Genomic DNA, 14,274 nt, shown 5'->3' on the forward strand with positions numbered 1-14,274 from the left:
ATGTCTCATTTTTCCTTTGGTCTGCCTATTTCAATAAAACAGTTTGAACAATGACAACAGAAATCAAGTCACTTACCACAAAGATGTGCCACATTAATCAACATGAGGAGGACTATGACCTCTCAGCGTCAGACTGCCAGTGATTGATAGTTATGTGCCAAGAAACCAGCAACATGTGGAGAAGAAGAAGACTGCTTGCAAGCTCTCCTGCACAATGCAGGTTAAACAATATTCAGAAACCCGTCTTTGCAGATGTTTGATGAGGAAAGGAAACACATTTAAACCATCAGGATATGCACAGTGCATATTTGTAAGAAACACTGTTTACAAGAAAACTCAGCCAGGTGCTTGTACATTAAAAAATTGCGATAAAAGCAACATAAATGTAATACATAAATGTGTATCACCACAAGGAATATGGTCTTAATAAAAGCCACCAAGGTGAGAAGTGAATGGTGCTTCTCTCCTCTGACTCAGTACTTAGACCTGAGGAACAATGGGCCAAGTGATCCGCTTACAGTGAAACCTCGTCTAAAAGACAGTGAACATATTAGGCACTGAACAAGATTGGTTGAGAGAGGAAAACAGCAGACAGAGAGGGCGAAAACGAGAGACAGAGTACCCCATAAGGGAAGACTGCCAACATCAGCACTCTATTTTATTGTAGGATCCAAGCTATTTTTCTTAAGACTTTCCTCCAGCTTGTATAGAGGAAACAACTCAGAACTGTATGTCTTGGAGATACATAAAAGTCACTGAACTTGTTGAGTTGCTGTGGCGCCTGCATAGTTCCAGGCGCTGCACTTTGAACAACTGTGTCTGTTCCATAAATTTACTAATAAGAGAAGAGAAAACAGAAGGGGATAATGAAATCACGCTTGTTTTCTGCCATGACTCCTCAATCTTACTGCCAAGCGGAGAGAACTGATACCAGAAGATTCATAAATCTGTGATATGAGTGCTCCTTCCAATACATATTACGTCTCTTAACATGTTACATAGATTCTATTCCTTTGAGAGAACAATTTCCAAAGACTTTACTGTCAAACTTTTGTTCTTTGAGGGCTTAACTTAATCAAAATGTCATCTTTTTTTCACCCTAAAAAATATGGCTTCTACATCTTTCTTATTTTTAACAAATCTGATGTGCAGAGCCAAACCAACAATGAATTGATCCCACTTACAACTATTCTGTGTGTATCCAAAGCCTGATATATCCTATTCCTCTGTGCTGTAGACCTCAGTTGGTGTCCAAAAACTATTTAAAACACATCAATGAGCCACAGTGTAGCATGTTCCTTCACCACAAAGATTACGGTCATAGTAGTTTGTTTATTGCTTCAACAGTGATCATGTTTTCAGTCTCCAGAGAGTAGTTCCCTGTATGGTAGACACCACAGCACATGTGCAGAAACACAGTTACATTTGCAGAGCTTCACTAGCTGCTTGTGCTACATATCACAACCTCCCGTTTTCAGAACAAAGTTAAGAGGTTGTAATTTGTAGCATATAATTTATGTATCCTGCCCATACACAGTGGTGTCTGCCATACATAGGACTACTCTCTAGAGACTGAAAACATGATCACAGTTATATGTCCTTGAAGCCATTTCTAGCCAAACTAGCATGACCATAACCTTTGTGGCAATGGAACATGTTAAACTCGATAAAAACATAGAAAATTGTAAGCCATATCCTTTTATCACTTCTTCTAGTACTTGCCTCTCAGGCCAACCCAAAATCTTTATGTCTTCCTCACGTTTTGGCTATCCTCGTGAAGACAAATGCTGTGGACCGTTTTAAATGATACTTTGCCAGCCTACTGCAGTTCAGAGAGCAATTTTGGGTCACAAAAATGGGAAAAGGTTGATCACACTGCGTCAGTTTGATTTGTGTTTTACAAGAGTTTTGGTTTCTTTCATCTGGAGCCTCATTGTGCATTCATGGTGTCATCAGCAGATTGGACTCATTGTGATCAAGTGTCTGCAGTAGCCAGGAATACTGATCTAAACACAAAAACACTCTTGACAATTTCTCCTCCCTGGCCTTCTTTCTTTTCGTTTCATTTTATCTTCTCTCCTCCTCCACTTCAACCAATTAGCGCTTCCTCTTTTTGATTACCAAAAGCCTGCGTAGGTGTGATGAGTACAAACACAAAGGAATGATCCTCTAATGTAATTTTCCTCCTCGTGGTTCCTCCTTCTCATTCTCACCTCCCTTCTTATATTCTCTCATTCCTTGCTGCTCTGTTTTGACTCTTTAATTTTACCTTCCTCCCTCTTGTCCTCCTCCTCCCGACAGTGCTGACAGCTTATGTAGGTGTGATAAGTTCAAATCCATTGAACCTGTTTTCTCGGTATCTCTTCTGCATCGTTCCTCTTCTTTTCCTCACATTCTCTCCTTTCCCTTCTGCCCCTCTTCTTCCTCCTGTTGAAAAGTGGCAGCTTGCAGAGGTGGGAAGAGCTCTGTCCGCAGCTGTTCCATTGGCCCCCTCCATCAGCGGTTTGGTCCAGACAGCAGACTCCCAAGGCGGTAATGACCACTGAACAGATGATGATAATAACAGCCAGACTAAAGACATCTCATAGCTCATCCTCTTCTCAATTTCACTTTCCTCCCCTCTTTCTCCTTTCCTTTGCCCTTCATTCTCCCTCCATCCTAATTCCTAACATGTTCATGGCTATAAAACAGAAAGGACAAACACCACTTGGCCTGGCAGGTCTCCCTCTTGCAAAATAAGCAGCTCAGTGGTTGAACAAGCTTACACAAGGATGCACATGAAAATTTAAGAAAAAAAACTAAAGACATTATATGATTAACTCCACTGGCCAAACTCCACTCTGCTGAAAAGAGATTTAATTGGAGGTCTCCCCACCTACAACCGCAAACACCCCTGGGGCGTCTCGGTGGCCTGTTGCGTAATGTTTTCTTGACATTGTGCCTGGCTGAAAATCAATTAGCAAATGCTGCAATCGAAGAGTGCAGGAAGACTTCTGGACGCCATCCAAGACACTTAATTTGTTCCCTAACTAACAAGAATTATACTGTGCTTGTGGTCCAGGGTATTGGGTTTTTTCTTCTTTTTTCCCAGGTTTCAGGGTATACCAAAAATGTTTTCCTGACACTCCAACCCCAATGATCTAATCAGTGCTCCTTTTCACCATCTACCAAATCTCACTTGACACATTCAATCCCCCAAATGCCTCATACTGTATGTCTTCTATCATCTCTCCTGTCCAATCTGCTCCTCCTTTTTGTTTTTCTTTGCCTAGGAGAACAGACGCAGAACCGAGAAGGACATTGGAGGAAAAAGGCAGCTAAAAAGAATATTATGTATCTGTCATTTACTGTAGAGTGAAGGACAGACAAGAAATAAATCATATCACCCAACAGATTAATATGAGTATATCTAGATGAGAAAAACAGACAAGGACATGAACATTCCCTTTGATTTCATCATGGTGGTTCTGTTGGGAAAAGCTCATGTTTTCTTGTTATAATGGAAATATGACAAATGAGTTTGTGCTGTATGCAAATTAGGGATTAAATAAGCAAAGCAGAGCAGTGTGTAATGCTTTGCAATACAGAGCATCATAACACTTAGAAGAGACAAACAGATTCTCGAACACACTCACAGATCTACACACAGTCTCTGATGAGCTGAATGACCCCGCTGCCTTGGGGGATGCTTATCTTGGATGTGTCACTTTTATGAGCGAGGGGATGCAGCCATTAATAAAGGGAAGTGCCAGTGTCTCATTAGACCCACAGTCCGGCTGCCAGCGCAGCAGCGAGGGCAGCCATGCACAAGAACTAACAGGGTCATCAAACTGCAAGAGGAGTCAGCCCTTACACACCAGGCTAACACCCGCAATAACGTCTGCACTCAGGCAGAGGCGCAGCTGCTTAGCTTTCGCAGCTGTTCCTAAATGCAATCTCCTCGGCGACAACATTTGTATCTGATGACAGTTTGAATGAATAAACATGAAACTTCAAGTGCAGCACTACCGAGTTTCGGTTTCAAAATATTTGTCTCCCTGAAGACATTTTGTATTAGTTATAATCAGAAAAAGAGAGAAGAGTTTGTTCTTCTCCTACATTTGTGAAGACGGTGTGCATTTCAAGAGAGAGAGGAGAGGAAAAGATGATCCCACAGATGTCTCGTGGTACTGTGGGAGACTTTTTTGGTTAGTTTGTGGGTAAAAGATACAAAGATGTCTTTTGAAGGTTCCGATTCATTCCCAGTGGTGTCTCCAGTCACTATATGTCTCTGTACCAGAGATTAGCAATACAGCAAGTCTTGCATTGGCATTAAAGGATAATTCTGGTTTGTTGCAACTTGTGTCACAGGTTAGTAGTTTTGTTCATTTCTGATAACTTTCTGTGAACTGTAATAAATTGAAATAATTTTATAGTTCGCCCAGTCTGACTTATTTTTAGCAATTTTGCCACATTCTCAGCAACAGGAGACAAAGTTTTCCAAAGTTCAAAAACATCTTATTTTTTTTACTAATTAACACACAGAAGAAGAAAAAAGTAAAACCAACATGCTGTGAACTATTTCTTGGCAAGCTATGTCTGGGTGCAGTGACCTCCTTGAGCCTCTGCTGGTTGTTTGGCAACCTCTTGGTGACGACAAGACTTCTACTTGTTGTTATTACATTCTTGAATTTGTACAGTTTAAACAAACAAGAATCCACATGAATATTTTTTTAACTTTTATGAATGCTATGCTCAAAGCACAGACGTTGAAAATGTCAAACTATTCCTTTAGTTCACAAACACAAATACTGATTCAACATTAAAATCACAATAATTATGGTGTACATGATCAATCATTGCCCTGTAACATAGTGTTGATTTAAATTCATTTTAAGTTTCTTTCTGCTGCCTTGAAGTCATTATTATGAAAGTATAGTACTAATGTGTTGTATTCTGTTTGAGAGTCTATAAAGCTGTAGGTCTGTGTGACAGTGAAAGAGAGTCTGGTGCATGTGGAAAGCCCCTGCTTGCCTAATGTTTGGATTAATTAGGGAATCTCATCCCCTGACGTCCTCTAGGAGGACACACTTTATCACTCCAGCCTGCGTCTGTTTACCAAAGGAGACTAAGCAATCCAAGCTGACAAAATGTCCTCTCCTTTTCTCCTTCCTTAGCTTTTCACTAGAGTAATTGAGCAATTAAGCGTGATTGATTGATTGGGGAAAGTGAGAAGAGGGAAATCTGCCCAGGGACATTGAACGAATCCATACAGTAGCTTTAAATTAACGAGAGAAATGGCAGGAGCAACTGAGGCAGCCAGACATCTGACTACAGTGAGGCTGGGGAGGCTTCGAAGACAGATAAGGAAAATAAGAGAGTGTGTTTAACACTGTTTGAATGTGTGCATGTGTGTATGTGAACTTGTGCATATAATTGCACATGAGAGAGTAGATGGATGTGTGGGCTGGAAAAGAGAAAGCTATGAGGAAGAGGAGGAGGTGGAGGAGGGGTGGACACTGAATCGAAAGTGTAATTAGTCTCTGAGTTATAGCACAGTGGTGTCCAGACCTCATCATGTTTTCCCAGGAATGTTGCAAACACAGTGTGCATTTCAGGAAGGTACACATGCTGTTAAATTCATGTGACAGGAAACTGTTTCCTTTCTGACTCCAGCGGACTTTTTGAGGTCATTACTGATGAATCACTAAGAAAGATTTACAGTACCATTCCTTTTTTTTTTCACGTTTTCATTTTTTTCACATCTGTAACTGAATCATGGGCATACATGTCAGATAACACAGTGTTTCATCACCGTAAACACAGAAGAGAAATAGAAAAGTACCACATCCATTTACTTTATGGGTCTCCTCTTTCATATTATTCCCATTGTTTCCCGTCATTGCTATTGTCCTGTTAGGTAAAAGGTCAAACAGCAATAAACCATCTCATTGACCTCACGAGAGGCAATGTGGCTCCTTGTGGTGCAGACTAATGTTCGCTATTTTATTGTTGCCCCAAAGAGGGTCTTCCAACTAATGGTAAATGGGCTTTTAAATCTATACACGATTATCTTTAGGGATCTGTCTGAGCCTTTCCTGCACATATGGCTCCTTCCTTTTCTTTTCCAGCCAATTATTGATATATGAGGGTATTAAATATGACACCTGTGTCACTGACAAATCCCCCACACTAGGGTTCAAACATCGCTTAACCGGCACTAGTTTATCCGCCGCTGGTGGCAGCTGCGTGACAGAGATTACCTCGAGGTCCTAAGCCCACCCAAGCAGAACAATATCTATACATTAGCTCCATCTCCATGGCTGCAGCTACACACACACACACACACTCATGCACACATGAGGAAAAGTGCTAACACTATCACTTAATCTTTAAATGCTTCTTTTTAATAGGAACCTGGATTTTATGTTGTTTTTTTCTTTTGCAACATTTCACTCAACTTTTCATCCTTCACAGGAGAGCAGTGGATAGGAATAGAGGAGGGGAGGTAATTTTACAGGAATGTGTCATGTGCATTCATGGAAGCACACACAAGCACAATTACATAAACCAATTAGATCTGATATAGAACGATTCAAATAAGACAGCAGAAATTGCAGGTGGGAATTCTTATACTGCTGACAAAGTTGTTTTTTAATGATCACATTTTGAACATGGAGCAACACTTCCCTTTCTCTCAAAGTGGTGATAAAAGTATAATAAAAGCAATGGGCAGTTGGTATAAAGCATGTGTCAACAGCTTCTGTGAAACTGAATTAAACATGAGAAAAGTGTCTGAGTTATTCATGAGCTGGATGGAATAACTGAGAGTTTAAGACTCACTGGCATGAGGATGTGCTGAGTGTTGATGCATGCGATGGCTCCAGAGCATAATCGATATCTGACACAGTCAGCCTAAAACCAGCTGTGCGAGTCCTGATTATGTGGAGGGAAATCATGCGATATCTCAAATACTGGTTTTTTGGGGTTTTTTCCTGTGTGAGAATGTATTTTCATGCATGGTGGATGATTCTACTTGTTACTGTGGGTGTTGTGGCACAATAATAAAAGGACTTAAAGCCACAGAGCTTGTTTTTTGGCCACTTGAGGTTCCTAGAAGAAGCTGAAAACAGAACATTGACATTATTAACTTATAAAATGTGAGCAAGTTAGCAAACATTTGCTTATTTAAACATTCAGAGAAACATTTTATTCATTTTGAGTCTTACTTCTGGCCACTAGATGAATGATCCAACATTCACTCTCCAGAGGGAAATGTCTGGCTCCTTAGCAGCTAAATGATCCACTATGTTCACCAACAATTGCTAACTTTGTCTATCTGCCATTTGGTACTGTGCAGCTTCTTTTCTGAAAACAGCTGGCTGTTGTAAGTAAAAAAACAGTTGAGCTAAAACACAGAATTTAAGAATTATCTGTTCACATTATACACAGTAGTTTCATCCATTGATAATACAAAATATTAATTGATCATGTATGAATGTTATGTAAACTAGCAGTCATAGATCTGAAAATAACAGACATTTTAAAGGCTGTCTGCAAATAAAATAAAAAAAATGTTGCCACTAATTTTTGACTTCCTCTAAAGATATTGGGAAATGACCCCAACTAAACTGGTTATGTGCAGACACCAGCAGGAATGATGTACTGTAAATGAGAGGGGACATCTAATTGGCACAGGCTTCAAAATGCCATTCTGCTCTCATCAGTATTATGCTCTAAAGAAGATTTCCTCCCTAAAGGCAATAACACTTGCAAGGCACTAGCGTGGGAGGGAGGCTATCTGATGACCAACTCCTCAACACACTCTCATTCCTGACTTAAACATAACTGTCTCCTAAAACCCCTATTTCCTTGTTTAAACCCCTTCAGTCCACCATTTGAATGTGATCCAAACCACTGGCAGAGACTCCTCCAACACCTAATGATGGGAGTGTGTCCGGAACTGGCTGGAATTCCTGCTGCAGTCAAAGAGTGCATTGCCCAATTAAAAAAAGACTGAGGTGTTCCAAATGCACCCATTCATGGAGAAGTTTGCCCTCAGTTGAACCTTGTCTGTCCATTTCATCCATCCATTGCTGGTTAGCCTGTACAAAATGTCCAAAAAAAATTGACGGTGCGATCCTGTTACATATGATTATGTAAGGCTGTTTTGTTTCACTGTCTTTCTGTGAGATACCACATGTAATCTCTTCCTGCTCTGTTGTCAAGGTTAAGAGAGGCAACATTTTTTCCCTCTTAAGCTTGAAAAACTGCCAGTAAACAGTTTATGAAAAACCTCTTGGGAGAATCCAGCAACAGGAACCACTTCATGTCAGGAAATGTTGCAAAAACTTGCAAACTCTTGGACTCTTTGTACAGTCTATACACAATATTATCACAATACTTTCAAGTTTATGCAATCTGTTATTTTGACAAGCAACATGAAAAGATGTTAATCATAACCAAATATTGCAGTGATAGTAAAAGATAATAGTAGCATCACTTTGAGTTTCCAAACAAAACCTTTGGGAAAAATAAATCAATGTGTTCTCATAAATTTGCAGCTGAACTTCATAAAAGTGATGCTCTGGGTGTAATTAGAAACACTTGTTACGAGAGGGAAGAAAACGCCTTCAAGTGTCTGACTGTCATTCCTCACATTTAGCAGCAGAGGTCAAAACACATCCTAACAAAATGTGAGTGATTGTCTGAAGCTTCCTCTGTCATGCCAACACATAATGAAAATAATAATAATAAAATGATCAATAGGTCGATTGTACCTGCACTCCAGAATGACTCATAGACCCATTGGAGATTTTTCTAATATGCTGCCTCCATTGCCAGTAATCATAAAAAATAATATGTTTTATGCTGTGAAAACACTGTTGTTAAGGTCTGTATAGGTTTAGGAACAAAAACCATTTGGTTATGGTTAGGAAAAGATCATGGTTTAGGTTCAAATTATCACTTCAAACGTGGTGTGGGTTAAAGCTACTTCCTTAAAGTTATGGGACCTTTGTCGCCATGGCAATGGTAAACACCACGACAAAAAGTGTTTTTTTTTAACTGTACTGACTGGCATGACCCTTGCAGTTGGAAACCAGAAGCAAACAGTGTTCTCCTGCAGCTAAGGGTGAACATAAACACAGGAAGAAGCTCCTGAAGGAGGTTCACTGGCCAAACACAACATATTGCGGTAGTACGGGTCTAACCTCGCTTCATTCCCTGGCTAGCTGTTAGCAACTGTTACATTCCCACATCCCACTATGCAAAGCTCACTTGGCTACGGGGGCCATTTAGCTCAAACTTGCAGAGTACACCTATGAGCCGGACCGAGATCAATCCCCCTTCTGAAGGGTGTTACTGCGGTTGTTTTGGTCTGCACCTGAATGTGATTACTGTTTTCATACTTGCCCAAATGAATCGCACCAAGGGGGAACATGAACCAGAGTTCAATTTGATCAGATTAAAAAGTGCAGATGTGAAAACACCCTAAGTCTCTTATAGTCACCTTTTATTGACGTCATCTGAACTGCGTCACTTCCCCGGGTCATAATAGGGGAAGTGATAATAATAGGTTGTTTTTGCAACTACATTTTTTGACTGATTGCATCGTGTCTTTTGTGAGGACAGGGTGGTCATTCCCAGAGGGGTTATGTACAAGCCAGTAAAGATCCTGAGGACAACATTTCCCACTTGACATATTATTGGTGTGTCCCCGGAGAGAGTACATGCACTGTACCTTCATCTTAATGATCTGGAAATGGCCAAATCTAATTTGTTAAGTTAAACGGCCATGGCAGATTCAGAATTTTATCAGCAAATTAAATTTTGCAGAGGGAAATCTAGGTTTTAGATTAGGACTAAGTGACCAAACACAGGTTCTACCGGCCAAAGAGGAAATTTGATTTGTCTTATTTAAATGGAACAGTGGAAATGTACAATTATTTTAAATTTATTAGGATGTTGCACTGCTTCGGAAAAAAATAGTTGTCGCAGTGTGTTCTGTACATGTCCACATTTTAGACATTAATTCTCTCTGAATAGAAATCAACAGTCATCTTTTTTTTGTGACAAATGTTCAGCGTTATTCTTTCTCAAATCTAAATGATACAGAATGTGAAACTGAACAATATAATATGAAAAAAAGGAGAATCCATCATAGATCACAGCCCCAATTTTGGTTATTAAAAATGGAATCAGCCGAACAGGTAAGCACAGGTGTTCTCAACCAATATAATTCTTCAAAGGTGGGGTTTGTGCTAGAGTAACAAAAGCCTCAAACTATCAAAAGTGTCTCTATTGTGCCAACAAGTATCCAGCTGGAGACAATGTGCCACTGAGGGAATAAACACACACGTACACACGCATGCACGCACACACGCACACAAGCACGCACACACACACATTGGAAAGATGGATACCACAAAACCTGGCCACCACATCTAGCACACAGCTGTTTTTCATTCAGGGGTCAAAACATGTTTTCCATTTTAGTTTAAATCAAATTAGTCCGACAGTATTTATAGGCCCTTCAAAGTATGCACGCACCTGAATCCGGACAACAGACATTTTTAACTACAACGCATACAGCTGCATTCACACAGATTTCTCACATGGAGTGTGCACAGGCTCCTCACTGAAGGTGCATATGTATTTCAGTGTTGTTTACAGTCTCCTTCCTGTAACTTGTTGACATATTTTTCTTTGGAGAACTTCCCTCCCTAGCTTGGATTCTTGCCTCCTAACCTCAAAACAGCACACATTTCTGAGACAAACAGAGCAAGTGTGTTGTTTTTGTGGGATTTTCTCATGATTAAACTTATACTTGCCACACAGGAGTCCGTCACAACAGTTCTCAAGTCCCATAAAGTATCCTGGGATTCCTGAGTACGGAATGTCCATCTCCCCTTGTCTTCCTCCTGCTCGAGTAACTGTCCTGTGAGCGCCAGATAATGACTATTCCACCTGGCACAAATGTTGTATAAAAGAAAGAAAATAAAGTTAAGAAAGGAAAAAAATCTGTACATTTCGTTATGCCGGAGCTGATTTAGCACATACACATATTAAGCGATTTCATATGGATTTCTCTTGAATTTTGTCGTCTATTTTCTGTCGAAAGCCGCAAGTGTTTGACTGATACCATAACGCATACATGCTACACATCGACTGTGTTTACGTCCCTTCACAGAAAATGACCTGTTTAATATTCTTAAGTACCCAAGTAAACATTTGCCATAAGGAAGCACTTGATTCAAGAAGGACGATTTAAGTCAGACACCGGATGGGAAGGGGACATGAAAGAGGCCCTTCACGAATCCAACTGGCCCCTGGGTCAAGTTTCAAACAACCAAGCCCGTCATCCTTCACACTCACACACACACACACACACACACACACTCTTCTAGTCTATGTGCACACATTACGCCTCAGATGCACAAACATGCACATTCATGAAAAACACACACCACTGAAAACCATGTGTAAAATGCCTGTAATGTGGAGACATGTACCCAATAACGTCAGGCAATTGGCAGTTTATTGTAAAACTCAGGAATTCAGACTCATGAAAGCTTTAAGGCTCTGTAAATGAGGTGAAATTAACCTGGAGGTCTTTTGAAAGACAAAGACCTTCAGGGAGATGGACCACTGAACAGCTTCTGTATTACCATCTTACATATAATAGCAGATAAAGGGTAACATATGGTAGTAGATGTGGGGATGGAAACTCTCTTCTCTTTTTGCTCTAATTAAGTCAAAACATTTCCAGCTTCTTTTGGTGTGTGCACACTGTAAGCTTAATCTTTTTTTGACAGTGTGTCTCTTCTTAGTACCCAAGGGGTTGTTCACTAAAATCTTCTACCACTTTAAAAATGCCTATTTGCATTCAACTAAACTCTTCCAGACTGAAAATGTTGTCCTCAATTTGTTTAATTCAGAAGGGGAAAAAGAGGCAGTCAGTAGGTAAAAAATCACTCAGAGTGTGGAATGATCTTGTTGCTGCCCCTTATGATCGCTGGAGGAAGAAAACACTCACCACAACTGCAGTGGGTGTTCTCCGTCTTCAGGCCTTTATGTACATTAATGAACCCCCATTCCGGCAATAATGAGACAAAAGTTGCTGCACTCAAAACCTTACTTGGACAAGACGTGCTTGAAATGTATGCTGTGTTAGAAATGTTTTCAACCTCCACACGTCAGTTTTACAAGAGAGGAGCCCTTAAGGAGGAGGGATAAGTGGTTGGTAGCAAATATGTATCTGATTAAATTTGCCACCTCTGATAACAAGCAGTGGACAGTCTCCAATGCAGTGGAAACAAGGCTATGGTGGCATGACATTGTAACTGTGCCACACAAATTCTTATAGAGATAATTGGATGTACAATGCACCTAATTTAGACACTAGAGACCACTTTTTGGCCCCATCTCTTACCAACAGTCAGTGCTGTTTTTGTTTTTTTTATAACTCTGTCCACAATCTCTCTCTAACTGTAACCAAATAATCTTACTTTTCTAAAATTAACCAAACCTTAAAAGAGTACTCAACATTTGACTCCAGTAATATTGTCCGATTGACAACTGACAGGGGAAAAAGGATCAAAATTGATGCATCAGAACCAGAGATATCATCTCATTTTTATTCTGTGCATTCTGAAGCCCCCTCCAACCCAAAGTGCATGTAAAGCTGGTTGATGTCTTATGGGTATTGCTGGTATTAGCTGTATGGGATAGTTGAACAGACGCGGCTCAATGAGAGTAAATGGAATCACTGATGCTGGTAAACCAGAGAAGATAAGCATATTCTAAAAATACTGTATATCTCAAGCTTATGTGAGCTGTTTTGCTGGAAGTGCAAGTGGGAGCCATTGAGCTTAAAGCTGCAAAGAGTTGGACATAGAGAAACCCATCACTGGGTATTTAAGTTATCAACACATAGTCAAATTTAGTTTGATCGACTGCAACAAAATGAACGTCATTTGCTACAATTTATAACTGATTTATAACTGACTGATTCCATAAATTTGTTTCTGTCTGTCATATTTTTCAATTCATTAGTATGACATCATGATTTCATTCTTATGAAATGGACTTCTGTCTGTGTAATTACCCCCTGGGGGCAGTTGTAAATGCGTCCAGTGTAACGGGTACTTTGCAGTCTTGACTGTGCTGCTGCTCCGCCATTTATTACAGCAGGAAGAGAAAAATTAGGAAGGGAGGGAGAGAGCCCACAGCATGAAAGCTGTTTTTAACCACCTGTATTCCAGACTGCCGTGTAAGTTCTCTCTCAGACGCGCATAGTGCATGGATAATTCCTGCTATGCAAATGTTTTTGGTTGAAAAGAAATTATTGATCATAGATCAGAGAAATGTGGAACCATGCAGGAAATACAGAGGAGTGGTGAGGAGGCTAGGGCAGGTTTAAATGAGAAAAGTGAAATGAATTATGCAACTCTCTCACACATCCACCTTTTCCTCATTATGTGGGGCCGTCTGAGTGGTAATTAAATTCATGCACTGATAGGATTCCCTCGTTTTCTGCCACCGTGCTTTTCTTGTGCACTTTGTCATCCTGGCACTTTCCAAAAAGGGAGGGGATTTCAGTGTCAGAGGGCTCCTATGAGGATGAAGGCAGTTGTGGAGGAAGCATTATATCTTTACTTTTTTTTCTCTTTACTTTTAAAATGTTTTTTTTTTTTTTTTAAACTAATAGAGTCCCTGCCTCAAATTGCTACTAGAATATCTACTGGAATATTAAATTCGTATTATATGTGCAACACAGACAGGGACAAAATAGATAGTTTGACTAAAAACATATTCCAATGCAATTAACTGTTGGATTTGTGTGCTTGTAATTTGATTATAAATGGTTATAATTTAAATTTCTAATATCCGATCTCATGTGACTGTTATTATGTATGGGTAGGTGTTGTGGTTGGGGGTTGGGTAAATGATGTAGTGGAGAGCAGACCACCAGTACAGGCAGCCCAGACTGTCACGGTAATGTGTGGAACAGCTTTGTCCCCACAGATAAGAGCGGCATCCAGGAATGTTCCATATTTTTTCCGCCTTACAAGACCCTTTAGACCACAGCTGCCAAGACTCTGTCATATAACCAGCCATGCACACGGACCTGCAGTCAGGAAGGTCCTTCTCTGGCCTTGAGACTACCACACGTTGTGTAAAACTAACTGATTTCCACTAAGAATATAAGTATATTCTCAGAGAATAAAGGAAAAGTTCACTGTCATTACAGAACGTGTGTAACACAGGGATATCAAAGGTTAAATGTAGTGT

Source organism: Scomber scombrus, chromosome 21, assembly GCF_963691925.1.
Source record: "Scomber scombrus chromosome 21, fScoSco1.1, whole genome shotgun sequence".
In the NCBI taxonomy this organism is placed as follows: domain Eukaryota; kingdom Metazoa; phylum Chordata; class Actinopteri; order Scombriformes; family Scombridae; genus Scomber; species Scomber scombrus.